The sequence below is a fragment of the Triturus cristatus genome, chromosome 3_2, assembly GCF_964204655.1.
Source record: "Triturus cristatus chromosome 3_2, aTriCri1.1, whole genome shotgun sequence".
Taxonomy (NCBI): domain Eukaryota; kingdom Metazoa; phylum Chordata; class Amphibia; order Caudata; family Salamandridae; genus Triturus; species Triturus cristatus.
This window is the reverse complement of record NC_140584.1, coordinates 276,332,454-276,350,465: the sequence shown is the minus strand read 5'-3', so window position 1 is coordinate 276,350,465 and position 18,012 is coordinate 276,332,454.

Genomic DNA, 18,012 nt, shown 5'->3' with positions numbered 1-18,012 from the left:
CATCCACATAGAACTTTTCTCATTTGCATTTCCATGGTATTTACCCTCCAACATTAGAGTTTTCTTTTCATTACCTTAGTAGAAAGGAGGCACACCGCTCGCCACTTTTAATTTTCGTGACCAAATTTTCTAGTTTCATAATCTAAAGCTTCATCACTCGATTCGCTTTTAACATTTTATTATCATTAATATGAGTTTGCTTTTTAGCTATTTTTGACTTTTTCCCAGAAGAGATTAAATTACAGATTTGTGTATCTTTATATCATGTAATAACTCTTATAGAAGGTCTGCCATCCCTGACTTTCTAAAAGTCATTCTTTGCCGGTCTTGTCGTATTTTACAGGAGTGCATCAATTCTTTTTAACATTTTGACAGTTTTTCTATTTTATACTCTAACAGTTGTTGAAACGAAAACGGTTTTATATCAAATATGCTAAGAAATGACAAACAAAACTTCAACAAATAAACAGCTGACAAGCTTATTTCTGTTTGAGATTACTAGTGTCCTTCGGGCATTTGATTATTGTATTCAATATTGTCTACCTCAGCTTTTTTATTTTGTTTTGTTTTTAAGTTGAGCAACATCTTGGAGACATTGGGAAATCTTCCCTGGAAACACATTCCGCTCAATGCTTGCCATTGGCTTTGTGGTTTGTAACTCACATTTGCTTATTTTCTATTTGTTTTTGACTATCCAGTTTGAGTTGGTCCCTTACGTTTCCCAAACACTATTCACAGCATTTTTCCACCAGTACTGAATTTCTGTAAAGAGGCCTTTAAACCCTGTACTTATCTTGTCACATTTGTTGTGCATTCGTAGGCATAGGTCAAAAATATCCTAGGGAGCTTGGTGTTTACTTTTCTTTCTCTGACTTGTGAGAGGATTTAGGTGACAATCATGCTGGCTACTGGGGGTACGCTTGAGGAAGGCTCTACAGTGTTATTTTTTTTCTAGCACACAACAAAATTTAAATGTGTGTAAAAGAACTGTTACAATATTTCAGAATATATCAGAGTTTTAAAAGGCATAAATGAAGCACATTTTTTGGTAATTCTGAAGTGTGGTGGAAACAAATATTTTAATATGATTAAAACTAATCAATAAACTAGGTGATGACATTTGCTCACATGTGTGCGCTGTATACTTTTATCAGTAAAACTGTGTGTCTGTGCAAATGTCATGGTCATTTCAATTGTTGTCTGTAATGGCAGTGCACTACCACACCATGCAAAGTCCACTTTATCTCACTCCACTTGACTCTGCACCACTCCATGCCACTCCACACTGATTCTGCGCTCTACTCTGCACCACTCTACTCTATGCCTCTCTACTCTAGTCTACTCTACTCTATGCCAGTGCACTGTGCTCCAAACTACTCTACTATGCACCACTGCACAATTCGCCACTGCCCTCTAAACCACACCGCGCTACTCCACTCTGGAACAGTGCACTCTATGCCACTACACTCTATGGCAATGCACTCTACTTTGTACCACTCCACTCTATGCCGATCCACTTTATGCCAATCTTACTCTAATCTACTCTGAACTCTATGACAATGTACTCTACCATGCACCACTCCACTCTACTCTGAAACAATCTACTATGTGCCTCTGCTTTCAGCACCACTGCACTTGGTGCGACTGCACTCTGCGTCACTCCACTCTGCGCCACTCAATGCTACTGCACTCTACTCTGAATAATTGCACTCTTCGTCAATGCACTCAACTCCACCTTACTCAAAACCAATACGCTCCACGCCACTTCACTCTATGCCAATCTACTCTGCACCACTGCACCTTATGCCACTATACTCTACTCGGCAGCACTTTATGCCACTGCACTCTACACCATTGTATTCTATGTCACTGCACTCTTCACCACTCTATTTTACTCTGCACCACTGCACTCTAAGCTACTGCTTTCTATGCCACTCTACGCTGCCCCACTCCTCACGACTGCACTCCAAGCCAATACACTTTACGACACTCTACTATACATTCCTGCACTCTGCTAGTCTACTCTGCAACCCTGCACCCCCTGCCAGTTAACTCTACGTCCCTGCACTCTATGCCACTGGACTCTACTCTGCAAAACTTTACCTTACGTCGATGCACTTTACGCCACTACACTCTGTATCACTGCACTCTAACCCACAGCACTCCTCTACTCTGCATTACTCCATGTCACAGTAATCTGCAACACTGCACTCGCCACACCTGAACCCTGTGCCACTTTTGTCTGCACCACTGCACTCTGTAGCACTGGAATGTACTCTGCATCGCTCTACTCTATGCCATTCTACACCTTCTCTGCATTGATCCACTCAACATCACTGCACTCTATGACACTGCACTCTACTCTGAAACAATCTAGTCTATGCCACTGCACTCACAACAGTCTAATCCGCTCTGTGCCATTCCACTCTTTGCCACTCCCCGACACTCTATATTCTACACCTCTGCACTCTACACCACTTTACTCAAAACTAATACACTCTATACCACTGCACTCTACGTTAATCCACTCTGAACCACTGCACTCCACTTTACTCTACGCCACTGCACTCTACACCAATTAACTTTATGCCACCCTACATCTCTGCACTCTACACCACTCTACTCTGCACCACTGCACTCTATCCTGTACCACTTTATGCCACTCTACTGCACTCTTTGCCAATGTACTCTACGCCATTGCCCTCTATACCACTACACTCTACTGTACACCACTACACTCTTTAACATTGCACTCTACATCACCGCAGTCTACCCGTCTCTATTCTGCACCTCTCTACTCTATGCCAGTGCACTCTACCCAACTATGCTATGCATCACTGCACTGTTCACAACTGCACCCTACACCACTGTACTCTACATCACTCCACGCTACTTTGCACCACTCCACTCTATGCCACTACACTCTACCCAGCACCACTCCACTCTATGCCACTTCTCTTTACTCTGAAACAATGTACTCAACGCCACTGCACTCTGCACCACTCTACTCCAATCTGCGCCACTCTACTCTGTCCCACTGATCTCTACGCCACTGTACTTTATGCCAGTACTCTGTCACTCCTTTCTTCCCTGCACCACTCCATTCTACCCTGCACCTCTCCGCTTCACTCCACTCTGAACCAATCTAACCCACGCCACTGCACTGCACATGGTATTTACCTTTCAGCATTAGAGTTTTCTTTTCATTAACTTGGTGGAAAGGAGGCACACCGCTCGCCACTTTTAATTTTCGTGACCAAATTTTCTAGTTTCATAATCTAAAGCTTCATCACTCGATTTGCTTTTAACATTTTATTATCATTAATATGAGTTTGCTTTTTAGCTATTTTTGACTTTTTCCCAGAAGAGATTAAATTACAGATTTGTGTATCTTTATATCATGTAATACCTCTTATAGAAGGTCTGCCATCCCTGACTTTCTAAAAGTCATTCTTTGCTGGTCTTGTCGTATTTTACAGGAGAGCATCAATTCTTTTTAACATTTTGACAGTTTTTCTATTTTATACTCTAACAATTGTTGAAACGAAAACGGTTTTATGTCAAATATGCTAAGAAATGACAAACAAAACTTCAACAAATAAACAGCTGACAAGCTTATTTCTGTTTGAGATTACTAGTGTCCTTCGGGCATTTGATTATTGTATTCAATATTGTCTACCTCAGCTTTTTTATTTTGTTTTGTTTTTAAGTTGAGCAACATCTTGGAGACATTGGGAAATCTTCCCTGGAAACGCATTCCGCTCAATGCTTGCCATTGGCTTTGTGGTTTGTAACTCACATTTGCTTATTTTCTATTTGTTTTTGACTATCCAGTTTGAGTTGGTCCCTTACGTTTCCCAAACACTATTCACAGCATTTTTCCACCAGTACTGAATTTCTGTAAAGAGGCCTTTAAACCCTGTACTTATCTTGTCACATTTGTTGTGCATTCGTAGGCATAGGTCAAAAATATCCTAGGGAGCTTGGTGTTTACTTTTCTTTCTCTGACTTGTGAGAGGATTTAGGTGACAATCATGCTGGCTACTGGGGGTACGCTTGAGGAAGGCTCTACAGTGTTATTTTTTTTCTAGCACACAACAAAATTTAAATGTGTGTAAAAGAACTGTTACAATATTTCAGAATATATCAGAGTTTTAAAAGGCATAAATGAAGCACATTTTTTGGTAATTCTGAAGTGTGGTGGAAACAAATATTTTAATATGATTAAAACTAATCAATAAACTAGGTGATGACATTTGCTCACATGTGTGCGCTGCATACTTTTATCAGTAAAACTGTGTGTCTGTGCAAATGTCATGGTCATTTCAATTGTTGTCTGTAATGGCAGTGCAAAGTCCACTTTATCTCACTCCACTTGACTCTGCACCACTCCATGCCACTCCACACTGATTCTGCGCTCTACTCTGCACCACTCTACTCTATGCCTGTCTACTCTAGTCTACTCTACTCTATGCCAGTGCACTGTGCTCCAAACTACTCTACTATGCACCACTGCACAATTCGCCACTGCCCTCTAAACCACACCGCGCTACTCCACTCTGGAACAGTGCACTCTATGCCACTACACTCTATGGCAATGCACTCTACTTTGTACCACTCCACTCTATGCCGATCCACTTTATGCCAATCCTACTCTAATCTACTCTGAACTCTATGACAATGTACTCTACCATGCACCACTCCACTCTACTCTGAAACAATCTACTATGTGCCTCTGCTTTCAGCACCATTGCACTTGGTGCGACTGCACTCTGCGTCACTCCACTCTGCGCCACTCAATGCTACTGCACTCTACTCTGAATAATTGCACTCTTCGTCAATGCACTCAACTCCACCTTACTCAAAACCAATACGCTCCACGCCACTTCACTCTATGCCAATCTACTCTGCACCACTGCACTTTATGCCACTATACTCTACTCGGCAGCACTTTATGCCACTGCACTCTACACCATTGTATTCTATGTCACTGCACTCTTCACCACTCTATTTTACTCTGCACCACTGTACTCTAAGCTACTGCTTTCTATGCCACTCTACGCTGCCCCACTCCTCACGACTGCACTCCAAGCCAATACACTTTACGACACTCTACTATACATTCCTGCACTCTGCTAGTCTACTCTGCAACCCTGCACCCCCTGCCAGTTAACTCTACGTCCCTGCACTCTATGCCACTGGACTCTACTCGGCAAAACTTTACCTTACGTCAATGCACTTTACGCCACTACACTCTGTATCACTGCACTCTAACCCACAGCACTCCTCTACTCTGCATTACTCCATGTCACAGTAATCTGCAACACTGCACTCGCCACACCTGAACCCTGTGCCACTTTTGTCTGCACCACTGCACTCTGTACCACTGGAATGTACTCTGCATCGCTCTACTCTATGCCATTCTACACCTTCTCTGCATTGATCCACTCAACATCACTGCACTCTATGACACTGCACTCTACTCTGAAACAATCTAGTCTATGCCACTGCACTCACAACAGTCTAATCCGCTCTGTGCCATTCCACTCTTTGCCACTCCCCGACACTCTATATTCTACACCTCTGCACTCTACACCACTTTACTCAAAACCAATACACTCTATACCACTGCACTCTACGTTAATCCACTCTGCACCACTGCACTCCACTTTACTCTACGCCACTGCACTCTACACCAATTAACTTTATGCCACCCTACATCTCTGCACTCTACACCACTCTACTCTGCACCACTGCACTCTATCCTGTACCACTTTATGCCACTCTACTGCACTCTTTGCCAATGTACTCTACGCCATTGCCCTCTATACCACTACACTCTACTGTACACCACTACACTCTTTAACATTGCACTCTACATCACCGCAGTCTACCCGTCTCTATTCTGCACCTCTCTACTCTATGCCAGTGCACTCTACCCAACTATGCTATGCATCACTGCACTGTTCACAACTGCACCCTTCACCACTGTACTCTACATCACTCCACCCTACTTTGCACCACTCCACTCTATGCCACTACACTCTACCCAGCACCACTCCACTCTATGCCACTTCTCTTTACTCTGAAACAATGTACTCAACGCCACTGCACTCTGCACCACTCTACTCCAATCTGCGCCACTCTACTCTGTGCCACTGATCTCTACGCCACTGTACTTTATGCCAGTACTCTGTCACTCCTTTCTTCCCTGCACCACTCCATTCTACCCTGCACCTCTCCGCTTCACTCCACTCTGAACCAATCTAACCCACGCCACTGCACTCTATGCCACTGCACTGTACTCCCATTCAGCTCCTCTCAGTGCCACTGCACTCGACGCCACTCTACTCTGTACAACTCTTCTCTACGCTACTGTGCTCTATGCCACTTCACTCTATCCTGCACCACTCCACTTTATGCCACTTCACTCTACTCTGAAACAATCTATTCTATGTCACTGCACTCTATGCTACCACACTCTACACCTCTCTATTCCACTGTGAGCCAATCCATGCCACTGCACTCAATGCCACCCTACGCCAATGCACTGAACACCATTTTACTCAAAACCAATGCACTGTATGCCAACTACTCAGTACCACTGCACGCTGCACCACTCTCTTCTACTCTGCACCACTGTACTATATGCCACAGGTCTCTGCACCACTCTCCTCTATGCCACTGCACTCTACGACACTCTACTCTGCAAGACTGCACTTCATGCCACTGCATGCTACGCCACTCTACTCCATAACGTGCTGTCACTGCACTCCACTGCTCTCCGTACCGCTTTAATCTATGTCACTGCACTCTATTCCACTGCACTCTACTCTGCATGACTCAACTCTACGCCACTCCACTGCACTCTATGCCACTTGACTCTAAAATAATCTACTCAACTCTATGCCATTACACTGGCCTACATAATTTCCACTCAATGCCACTCCACTGTACGTAAATAAACTCCCTCTACGCCACTCCACTCTACAACACTCTACTCCACTCTGTGCAACAAACTCTACGCTACTCCATTCTGCTCTACACCACTCCATGACATTCTATGACACTCCACGCTACAACACTGTACTCCACTCTGACAGTCTACTCCACTTTACACCACTTAACTCTATTCCATTTTATTCCCTTCCACTTGGCAACATTCTTCTCCCTCCATGACACTCCACAACACTCCACACCTCTCCATGACACTCCACTTGATTCCATACTGCTCAACGCTCCTCTACACCACTCCATAACAGCCCACTTTACGACATGCCACTCCACTCTCCTTTACCCCACTGACTTTAAGCCATGCTGAACAGCAGCCACGAAGGTGTTCAACATAGCAAACAATTTTGGCAAAGCCAATAGCTTTTGCATAGGTGAGACTGATTGGCTTTGCCAGTGCTTGTTAAGTTATGAGCTTAGATTCTTCTTTACAGATCATTGTGCACGCATGTAGCTTTAGGCCCACTTCCATTTTAAGGGCCCAGGGCAAAGGGCTCCTTCCTGTGTGTCCACATTATCTCTTACCGGATCATGTCACAACTGTGGACTTCAGTTAATCTCTTATAGACTTTGCCAGCTTTTCTATGTGTTCATGGCTGTCTTTAATTGGTTTTCTTAGCTAGGTCTAACAACATCGTGTCCCCTAGGTTTCAGTCCATCCTACCTCGTGTTTATTTTTGTATCATTAAGAATATGCCATTTTCGACTATTCCCCATTTCCGTAGGTCCTCCACTCATGTCCACCTGGTAGGTGCAGGAGTCACTTTCCATGTCAGAGCTATTTTCCTCTTGACCAGAATACATGCCAAACCTATGTATTTATTTGTGGTTCTTTGTTTTTTAACCATCGAAATGTGCTGTAACAGGAATGCCCATGGATTGCATGTTACCTGTCTCCCTGGGAGTTCAGATATGGTGGTCACCAAATTAGCCAAAATTTTCTGATTTTCCCACACTATATTGTATAAGTCTATTTCAAGTGATTTGCATCTAGGACTGGAGTTTCCTCCTTCAGAATAGATTCTATAATTTGGAGGATAAATGCGTAGGCAATTAAATAGGGTTATTTGACGCTGGGATTTCCAGGCACGTTTTTAATCTATTCCACACTGTGTCCCCATTCTGCATCTGTGACCTCAATTCCCAGTCTCATGTCCCACAGTGTTCTGGTCCTAGTGATGCTAGCCAGGGAGAGCTTGAGGAGCTCTCTATGAAAAGGGAAATGGCTTGTCTGCCTTCCCGTTGCACTAAGAGGAGCTGCAACTGTTTGGATTTTGATGGTTCTTCTACCCCTATACCTCACGTGAGGTTAGCGTCTTTTTTTAGAGAAGTGCGCTTCATGAAATGCAGTGGCGGCTGGCAATTACGGTGATTGGAGAGGCAGGCAAATGGGTGAATACATTAAAAAAATACATAAATGAGATAAATATAAAAAGGTACATACATGTTTTCCTGAAACACGTCCTACTCGCTCCAGTTGTCTTCTATTCCTGATGTCACATCCAGCTGGGCTTAACCAATCCTGGCACTTCTCTCATGCTGTTAACTTGTATCAGAGCAGTGCCAGGATTAAAGGGAGCAGACTCTCTGCGCTCCCGATGAACTGGAAGCCTATGCTTCCTCTCATCTCAGTGGTGTAAGACCTCTAGGTTGAGAGGTTTATAGTGTGCATGTCAGGCTGGCCATAGCAAGATGGCCGGCAAAAGTGACATGCGCACTATAAGCTAGTGCAAAGGCAGCCCACCACAGCTGCTACTGAGCAGGTCCTGCCCCATTCTGAGACTTGGTGCAGGGCAGGTTGATGGAAAATATTTTAATTGTTCCTATCTGGGGCTTTTCTGGGGGCAATTAAGTGGGGTGAGGCTAATCAGCTCAAATGGAGGAGCAGGCCCTAATTAAATGTTGTAATGTTATCATGTACATTTCTCTTATTTCAACAAATGTTTGAAAACACCATTTAAATACAGATTTCTGCCAGCACCTAGCCTATGTGGGTCCGTCATTTGGGGCAGATTTGCAAACATTTTGGAGCTAATTCCAATCCTGGAACAAGGCTGTATGAATCGTCGTACGGAGCGTTTTCTCCATACAACTCGTACCCGGTATACTGTCCATACAACCTGGGAAGTACGATTCGTACAGAAAGCCTATTTCCGTAAGAATCGTACATAAGACCATACGGGTAAAAAAAAACTACGATTCTGATCCGGAACAGCCTGTACGCGACGTCCGTACGTATGTAAGCAGCGTTTTACGGCCCAGCAAGTACGATTCGTCCCTACGTCACTCCGTACGGCTCTTTTTTTACGGAAGCCAATAACAGCCGTAAAAGCTGAGTCCCCAGGGGTACGAGTCGTACAGGCATACACCCCCCGTACCCTCCGCGCGTATGTACGCACCGTAACCCCCGCGCATATGTCCGCACCGTACCCCCGCGCATATGTACGCACCGTACCCCCCACGCGTATGTACGCACCGTACCCCCCTCGCGTATGTATGCACCGTACCCCCGCGCGTATGTACGCACCGTACCCCCCGCGCATATGTACGCACCGTACCACAAATGCGCGGGGGTACGGTGCGTACATACGCACGGGGGGCCTGTACGACTCGCACCCCGGGAACAACTTTTCCCGGGCTATTAGTCATACAAACTTCGCTTCGTAGCGGGTAAAGTCATTCCCCGTGTACGGGACATTTTCCGTACGAATCGTAAATCGTAAAGCCGGTCCGGATCGTACTTGTACGCTTGGACTGTATTTTTACGATTCGTACGGAAAAGTGTCCGGGTACGTCTCGTACAACTTTTCCCAATACGATTCGTACGGATCGGGCCGATCCGTATGTACTTTTTCCCGTACAAATCGTACTTCACCGGTCGGACGTGACTTGTACGATTCGTACGGAAAAAAATACGGATACGAGTCGTACGGAAGAATAAAATACAGGATCGGAATCGGCCCCTTTGTGTCATGGCTGCACCTCTTTTGATTTCCGCAACCAAGATGCAAATACTAGTAGAAATTTACAAAGCCACACAAAGGCCGATTTGTAGGACCTTGCATGGCTTTGTAAAAAAAAAAAAACAAGTACCGCAAAGCAGGGAATAGCGCTGCCTTGTGTTACCTTGCACCAGGGAAGCGTTCCATGGGTTAAGAAAGGGTTTCCCGTGCATTCACCCATTGATATTGATGCAGCTCCAGATTTACAAAGGTCTGTAAATATGGGATTTTTCCAAACTGGTGCGCCTCCCAGACCCAGGCGTAACAAGGTTTGTCACTTCCTTTTTGTATGTGTGATGCATTGTGCAGCACACATAGAAAAAGGAAAACATCTTTATGGATTGTTTTTGTGCAGGAAGATGCCCCTTCCTGCCGAAAAACAATCCTGCACATAATGCAGGCACCCTTGCAAGGAGGCCTGCATTGGTGCTAGGCTGCACACAGTGCACCAGCATGAAGAGTGAGCAGAAGTCTGCCATATCTTGGTAGCTAGGGCTCATTTCTGCTTTCTCCGTTTCATGCAACGCAGCACATCAACTTTGTTTCCTGCCCTGTGGAGTGTGAAATCTTAGTAAATTTGCCCCCAAGTTTTCAGCATTTCTCAAAAGTATGTAGACACCAGAATGGGATCCTAGGTGTGTATATTTGTTCAGCACCTTCGAGTGTTCTGCATCTTTCCCACAACTATTTGTTGCACCTAACAGGGTTGGGGCAATTAGTCACCATCCCTTCACCTGACAGCAAAGCTTCGTCAGGTGATGCAGCACTGAGCACTGTTGTGAGCTTCTGGCTCTCTGCCTTTCCCCCATCTTTGAACCCTCTCATGAGCCACTGCAGTTGGGCTGCCAGGTAATATTTTTCTTAACAGGATTCCTATCCTGCCTCCAGCTAGGGGCACTTTGCCCACAGCTACTTTTTGTCTACCTATATTCCAGGTCCAATCCGACTTTGGTGTATTACTATCAGGAGAATAGTAAAGTAATACAGAAATCTGGAAATTACTATTTTTAGACCTGGCATCTTTTTGAGTGGTTTCCCTTGTTTTTGTTTCTACTGACCTGCTGTTTAAGACTGTGTGTCGAACGTCGTTTTTCTGGTTTTAGGACCCTGGGCAATTTACCACTTCTGTCCAGTGTTAAATTGCATGTGCTCTGTGTCTAAAATATAATGGCATTTGGTTTCTCCATGATTGGCATATTTGATTTACTAATAAGTCGCTAGTCTGGTGCACTGTGTGTTCCCAGGGCACGTAAATCAAATGCTACTAGTGGGCCTGCAGCACTGATTGTGCCACTGACATGAATAGATCTTCAAACCTGTCTCAAACCTGCCACTGCAGAGTCTGTGTGTGTGCAGTTTTAAACTGCCAATTCAATCTGCCAAGTTCACCTACTTGCCAGGCCCAAACCTTCCCTTTTATTCATTGTAAGGCATCTCTAAGGTAGGCCCTAGATAGCCCCATGGGCAGGGTGCATTGTATTTAAAAGATAGGACATGTACTTTGGTTTTCTACCTATCTTGGTAGTGAAAAACTGATACAATTGTTTTTCACTACAGCAAGGTCTATCTCTCCCATAAGTTAGCATTGGAGCTGCCTTGTACCATTTTACAAGTATATCTTCAAATTGGGAGCAGATAGAATATTGGAGTTTGGTGTCTCTGGACTCACTATTTAAAAATACTTCTTTGAGTGAAAAATTGCAGGTCTGAAATGTCACTTTTAGAAAGTGGGCATTTTCTTACTTATCCATTCTGCACCTCTACCTGTCCCTAGAATACACGTCTGGTTTGGATGACAGTTGAGCTTTGTGAATTCACTCTAGACAGCCACACACAAAGGGAGCTGAAGTGTGCCCTGCATATCCTGATGGCCCATCACCTGGCTGATGAGCCTTCTGTGCTAGAGTGGTGGAAGGGGCTGATACTTGCATGTGAATAGGGCTGTCCCCACACAAAGAGCTGCACACCCCTCTGTAGTGTGTCTGGAGCCAGGAAGGGCAGGGTCTTGTGCACTACAAAGACCTTTCTTTGAAGTCTCCCTACTTGAAAGGCTAAAATGGGTGCAAGTACTGGACCTCTGATACCATATACTCACAACACTTCTGGACTGTAGACATTCTGCCAGAAAGAAGAGCTGTTGTGCTGCCAGGAGAGACTGCCTATTTGCTCCTTGCTTAGCTGTGTTGGCCTGCTGCTTCTAGCCTGGGTGTGAGAAGGCTAGACTTTAATCTCTATATCCTGCATCTCTAAAGGTTCTCCGAGGGCAGGATGGGCTTGCCTCCTGTTTCACAAGTCTCAGGGATATCAATGTCTTCCCCTACATCTTGCTACCAGCACCTGGGTTACTCTGATGTGAGTCCTATTCTGCCAAATGGTGCTAAATTAAGTCCTGAGCCCTTGAAGGTGAATTTGGTGCTGCAACCAAGAAATCAACTCCAAAGCGTTAGTTTCGAACCAGGTCAGTTCTGCGAAATTGACGCATCGCTGTTGCCTGCACCAAAGCCGTGGACACCACTCACCGAGTGAGCGACGCAATGACCTCGACTTTCAATGAAGCCCCAACTTTGCTGCAACGCCCTTGCAGAACTGTCGAGTCCGACACAGCCCTAGTCCTGCATGGCTCTCGACCAATACATTGCCTTCAGCCAGCCATGGCCCGTATAGGGCGTGCTACCGGGGCGGTGACATGGGGCGGGGGAGGGGCAGGGTGGGGGGGTTGTAAAATGCGGCATACAGCCGATTTCAGGTACGTAATGGAAAAAGAAAAAAAAGAATTTCGTTGCGCGCGCTGCATCGCCAAATGCGATGCAGCGCGCACCACAATTTGTTTTTTTCCCCGTTACTTACCTGAAATCAGCCGTATGCCGCATTTTACAACCCCCCACCCTGCCCCTCCCCACGTCACCGCCCCGGTAGCACGCCCTATACGGGCCGTGGCTGCCTTCAGCTCAGCGCTTCGTCTTCGACACAGAAGAATTGACATGCCGCGGTCTCAACATCGACGCACCATCAACAACGCATTGACTTCCGGAACCGAGGTCTCGCACCAGCAAACGATACATCACCTCCTCTGCGCACCGCATTGTACTCAATAGTTAAAGTCTCAACGACCCTGCACCATGTTAAGGAACCAACGCCTTGCATGCACCCATGGCGCCTTACCTGCACTGCACCATGAATCATCTTTAATTTCTGACGCATCCAAGGTACTGTAAGGGATGTGCGTGATTCCTGTATCCAGCCCATGCTCCATTGTGGTCGGGCTGATCTTTTGGATTTGTCCCAGTCAAGCACAACCAGAGAGCCCCATTTGGAACTATAGACTTCTAAACACTGCATTTTGATTTAATCTTGAAAAAAAATCATATCTTGACTTGTCTATGTTGGATTGTTGCCAGTTTTGGTCTTGTTTTACTCCGGGAAATATTGGCTATTTTTCTAAACTGGTGTGGAGCACTTTTGTGGTGCTTTCAATGTGTTACCATGTGTATGTGTGCACAGATACTTTACAGATTGCCTCTTTAGTTTAGCCTGACCACTCTGTGGCAAGCTACAAGAGGGTGAGAAAAGGTAAACTTTTAGGGGCTGATTATGAGTCTGAGGGTCCGAGGACATCCAGACTCGCGGGGGCGCGGTGATGGTGGTCTCTCCACTGCCCTATTTTGAGTTGGGCGGTGGGACCACCACAGCCCCGCCACATCCACCAGGGAACCGCTGTTCCCTGGGGGTGTTGCGGTGATGTAGGGCATCAATATGCTTGGTGGGACCGTCGCGGTCTCGCCAAGCATATTAGGAGTTTCCTCTCTGCCAGGGTTTTCATGGGGTTCCTTCTCCATGAAATCCCTGGCGGAGAAGAAATAAAGGTGGCCTAACAGGGCCCCCTGTGCCTCTGTGCCCTGGGGATGCACGCCTGTGTGCATGCAAACCAGTTCTTTCACAGCATGGACTTTTCAGTCCATGCTGTGCAGGAACTTTTTTACGCGTTCCTATTGCGGTGCCTGTTTTTAAAGGCACTGCCATGCGAATACCAAAACAAGCCCGTCAGATAGAAGGAAACTGCTAATCTGGTGGGCAGCTTCACCAGGGGTTTGGCAGTGTGGCAGCTGGGAAGACCCGGTGCCGCACCGCCATACTCGTAAGTGGGACTTAAATGTGTACAACACCAACCCTGGCTTGTATTGTGGTTCCTACTTGGACAGGGTTTATAACAACTATAATTTTGGAAGTAGCTATCCTGCCCATGGGAGATGGGAGAGACTTCCAAAAAACAGTCCAGCTCCTTGCTGCAGACGGTGCTCTACAGATGTAACCTGTCACTAGCAGATTATATGTATGGTAGATTTGTACCTTTAGGTATTTGAAGGATTTCAGCTCTCATCTGATCTGGGTTATTCACGTTCTACTTCACCTACCAGCTTGCGAGGTTAGAGACATGATTTATCCCAGTTCATCTTGAGCCCTTGCAATTTCGACTAACTCCTTTAGGGGCATATTATCAAGAAACGGCGTTAAAATTATCGCCACCCCTTTAGCGGCAGAAAACTGCCGCTAAAGTGGCTATAATGGGCTTGATAATATGCCGCAGAGAATTCGAATAGAAGCCCATGTTGACACTAGAACGTGGGCTTCTATGGGAATTCTCCAGGGCATATTATCAAGCCCATTATCGCCGCTATAGCGGCAGTTTTCTGCCGCTAAAGCGGCGATAATTTTAACGCTGTTTCTTGATAATATGCCCCTTAGAGCGTCAATGGCAGCGTTAAGTCCCTCTGCACATCACACAGATGCAGTAATTGAACATATGCATAGACTGATATCTTAGAGTGCTTGTCCCCCGCTAGTATCTCTCATTTGGGGCCATCTCTTTAAAGAAACTTGCTAGTGGTTCTAGGACGAACAAGAATAATATTGGTGATAATGGGTATCCATGCCCAGTACCTCTGCTCACCTCCCATTGCTCTGATATAACTCACCCGGCTTATCAGTGGTATGCACCCTATGGAGTATCTTTCTAGAAAATAACTGTATTATCCTGTGTCCTGAATCTTGTAATGCAGCTCAATTTATTTATGAAATATTTTCTGAATGGCGGCACGTGACATTAGCTATTAACGCCGTGCTCCGCCATTCTTTTGTAAAGATGCCCTAAAGTTTTGTGACTCACGCATGCTCTAGCCATGACTTTTCTATATAGTAGGTTCTGCAAGTTTAGGATTACATGCCTAACCCCATTTTCTTATTGTTGGCAAAAAGGTATTGATAATAGAGGGTGCCAAAGACTTTTTTGATGTCAAATGACACCATGACTGGTGTCGGTATTGCATCCGGTATCACATCCATGACAAAAAATAGTTGCCTCAAATTATAAAAGAAAGGTTCGCCACTCTAGAATGGACCTTTCTTGGTCATGATGAATTAACTCTAGGATAATGACCAGGACTCGGTCAGCAGACACTTTTTCCAGTATAAACCCAGGGGCAGATTTACAAGAAAGTGACGCATCTGTACAGATGCATCACTTTCCCTGCACCACCCTTAGAAACCCTTGCGCCACCATAGAGGCACCGGGGCAGATTTACAAGCCCCTTGCGCCTCATTTACGCCGCCGTTGCGTCACTTTTGTGACGCAGCGGCGGCGCAAATCCTGCGGCATGGTGCGGGGTACTTACAACGTGACGCATCTGGGAGATGCGTCCCGTTGTAAAGCCCTGCGCCACATGTAGGCGTTCCTGCGCAGGGGGGGCGTTCCGTCGCAGGAACGCCTCTTAAAAGTGGCTGAGTGAAATCTACAAGATTTCACTCAGTCACTTTTAGGCCCATGCTGCGTCAAAACCCTTCGCCTGCCTGAAGCAGACATAAGGATTGATGCAGCATTAACGAGATAGGGCTCCCCAGAGCATTGCTGGAGTTGCGTCGCAACTCCAGCAAGGCGCCACTTTTACGGCACAGATGCACCAAGCATGTGTCCCGTTTTTGCCCCATGGTGCGCCGTATTGTAAATGCGGCGCATCAATGGTGGCGGAGCTGTGGCGCACAATAACTGGCGCATCCCTGCTGATATGCAGGGATGCGCCAGTTATTGTAAATATGCCCCACCGTATTTACAATACGGCGCACTATGGCGCAAGGATTGACAGATGCGTCAGAAATTCTGACGCATCTCTTGGCAGAAAAGTCACGCATGGCTGGAGTCGTTTCGCAAGGATGACGCAACTCCAGCAATGCGTGTTGAGGCCTATTTCCACTACACTGCATCACTACTTACGCCTGCTTCAAGCAGGCGTAAGGTTTTGACGCAGTGGCATCATAAAAGTGGCGCAATGAAATCTTGTAGATTTCACTGAGTCACTTTTACGAGACCTTCCTGCGTGGGAACGCCCACCCTGCATACATTATACCTGACGTAGGCATAATGTGACGCAGGGCTTTACAACATGACGCATCTCCCTAGATGCGTCACGTTGTAAATAGGCCGCATTGTTTGCACTGCTGTTCCGTCAAAAACGTGACGCAACTGCAAAAGTCACGCAAGGGGCTTGTAAATCTGCCCCCCAGTTTGGGCAGCACCGCTATTAAAGCTTCCTTTGCAGTCTGTGGAAAAGCTGATTTAATATCAACATCAGTTGATATTGGATACCCAATGACTTAATCATAAATTTCAATATTGACAATAAAGTTATTTTTAAATATATAAATCGTAGGAGATAAAGGTTGGCCCATCAGCCTGGGAGCAATTACATTACTATGGAATTTAGCAGAAAATTCAGCATATTGCATGTTTTCTTTTTGTTACTCGAGTGATACTTTGGAAAATGTACTCATAGAGCTATCAGAGAGAAGAAAATCAACGTTGGGTTGGGAAGTTTAGGTAGAAGGAATCGCTTCATAGCCCCTTTTCTCAAAACCAGCGATACAACAGAATGAAAGGTAGGACATACTTTTATTTGCAAAACCTTCTTTAAACACGTTACTGCCCATGGTACAAAAAATTGTCTAATTCGAGTCGATTACCAAACCCTCCTCGTTCTTTTCTTAACAACATAAGGAGAGGAAGCGTGAATTCGTGCAACTATCATAGTGGGAAAAACTATACAAGACCTACAACTCTTTATACTAGAACGAGGAAACAAATTATTAAAGCTGCAAATAAGACTCAAGATTTAAGTGAAAAAAATAGAATGAATTCATTTTTGTTTTGTGATTCGCTCGAAAACTTCTCTCTTATGAGATCAAAGCATCATGCCCACTTAAAAGAAATATCATAATTCAAGAAAACTGACAGCTCTAAAGTTAGGAAGAAAGAATATTTTCCAACAGAAAAATAAGAAAGCTTCAGAGGTTGAAGCTCCCCATCTCACGATCCGACAGCCTGTCAGCCACACCTCTACTCTGCCACATCACAGACAGTATGCATTCCCGAATGAAGCTGTGAATGGCTTTGGGCGGGGCCTGGGCGAGAAGGAGGTGACGAAAGAGAGTGGTGGGCGTGCCAATGCAAACCAGCTCAACCTTATAGTTGTTTATCGCGTACAGGCTGTAATCACACAACTCAAGAAGCAAACGTGATTTGTGTAGACAAAATCTATGGTCTCAAACAGAGCTTTAAAAGATGGCGGTGGGGTGGGCATGGGCAGGTGGCCAAACATGCAGGTGGACTCACTTTGGCACACTCACCGTGTTGCACGTGTTTAGGTTATACAGAGCTACATTCTCAGCCATTAGCGACTTAGACATATGTTTGTAACCTCGAAAGGCTGGCACACATCAGTTACCTGGGGGAGGGTGGTGGGGCTACTAATCTGTTTTGTCCTTTTTTCTTTAACCCGGGAACCGGATGGTGGCAGGGCAGAGGAAAAGACGGAGGTGAGAGGAGAAGACGGATGAAGAACGGTGGAGTAAATGTAGTTATATACTGTATGCATTTAACTAACATGACCTTTTCCCTTCACAGGTAAAAGGTCAATGGGATAGCTTGTGCACTTGTCAAGTTTGTTACCAA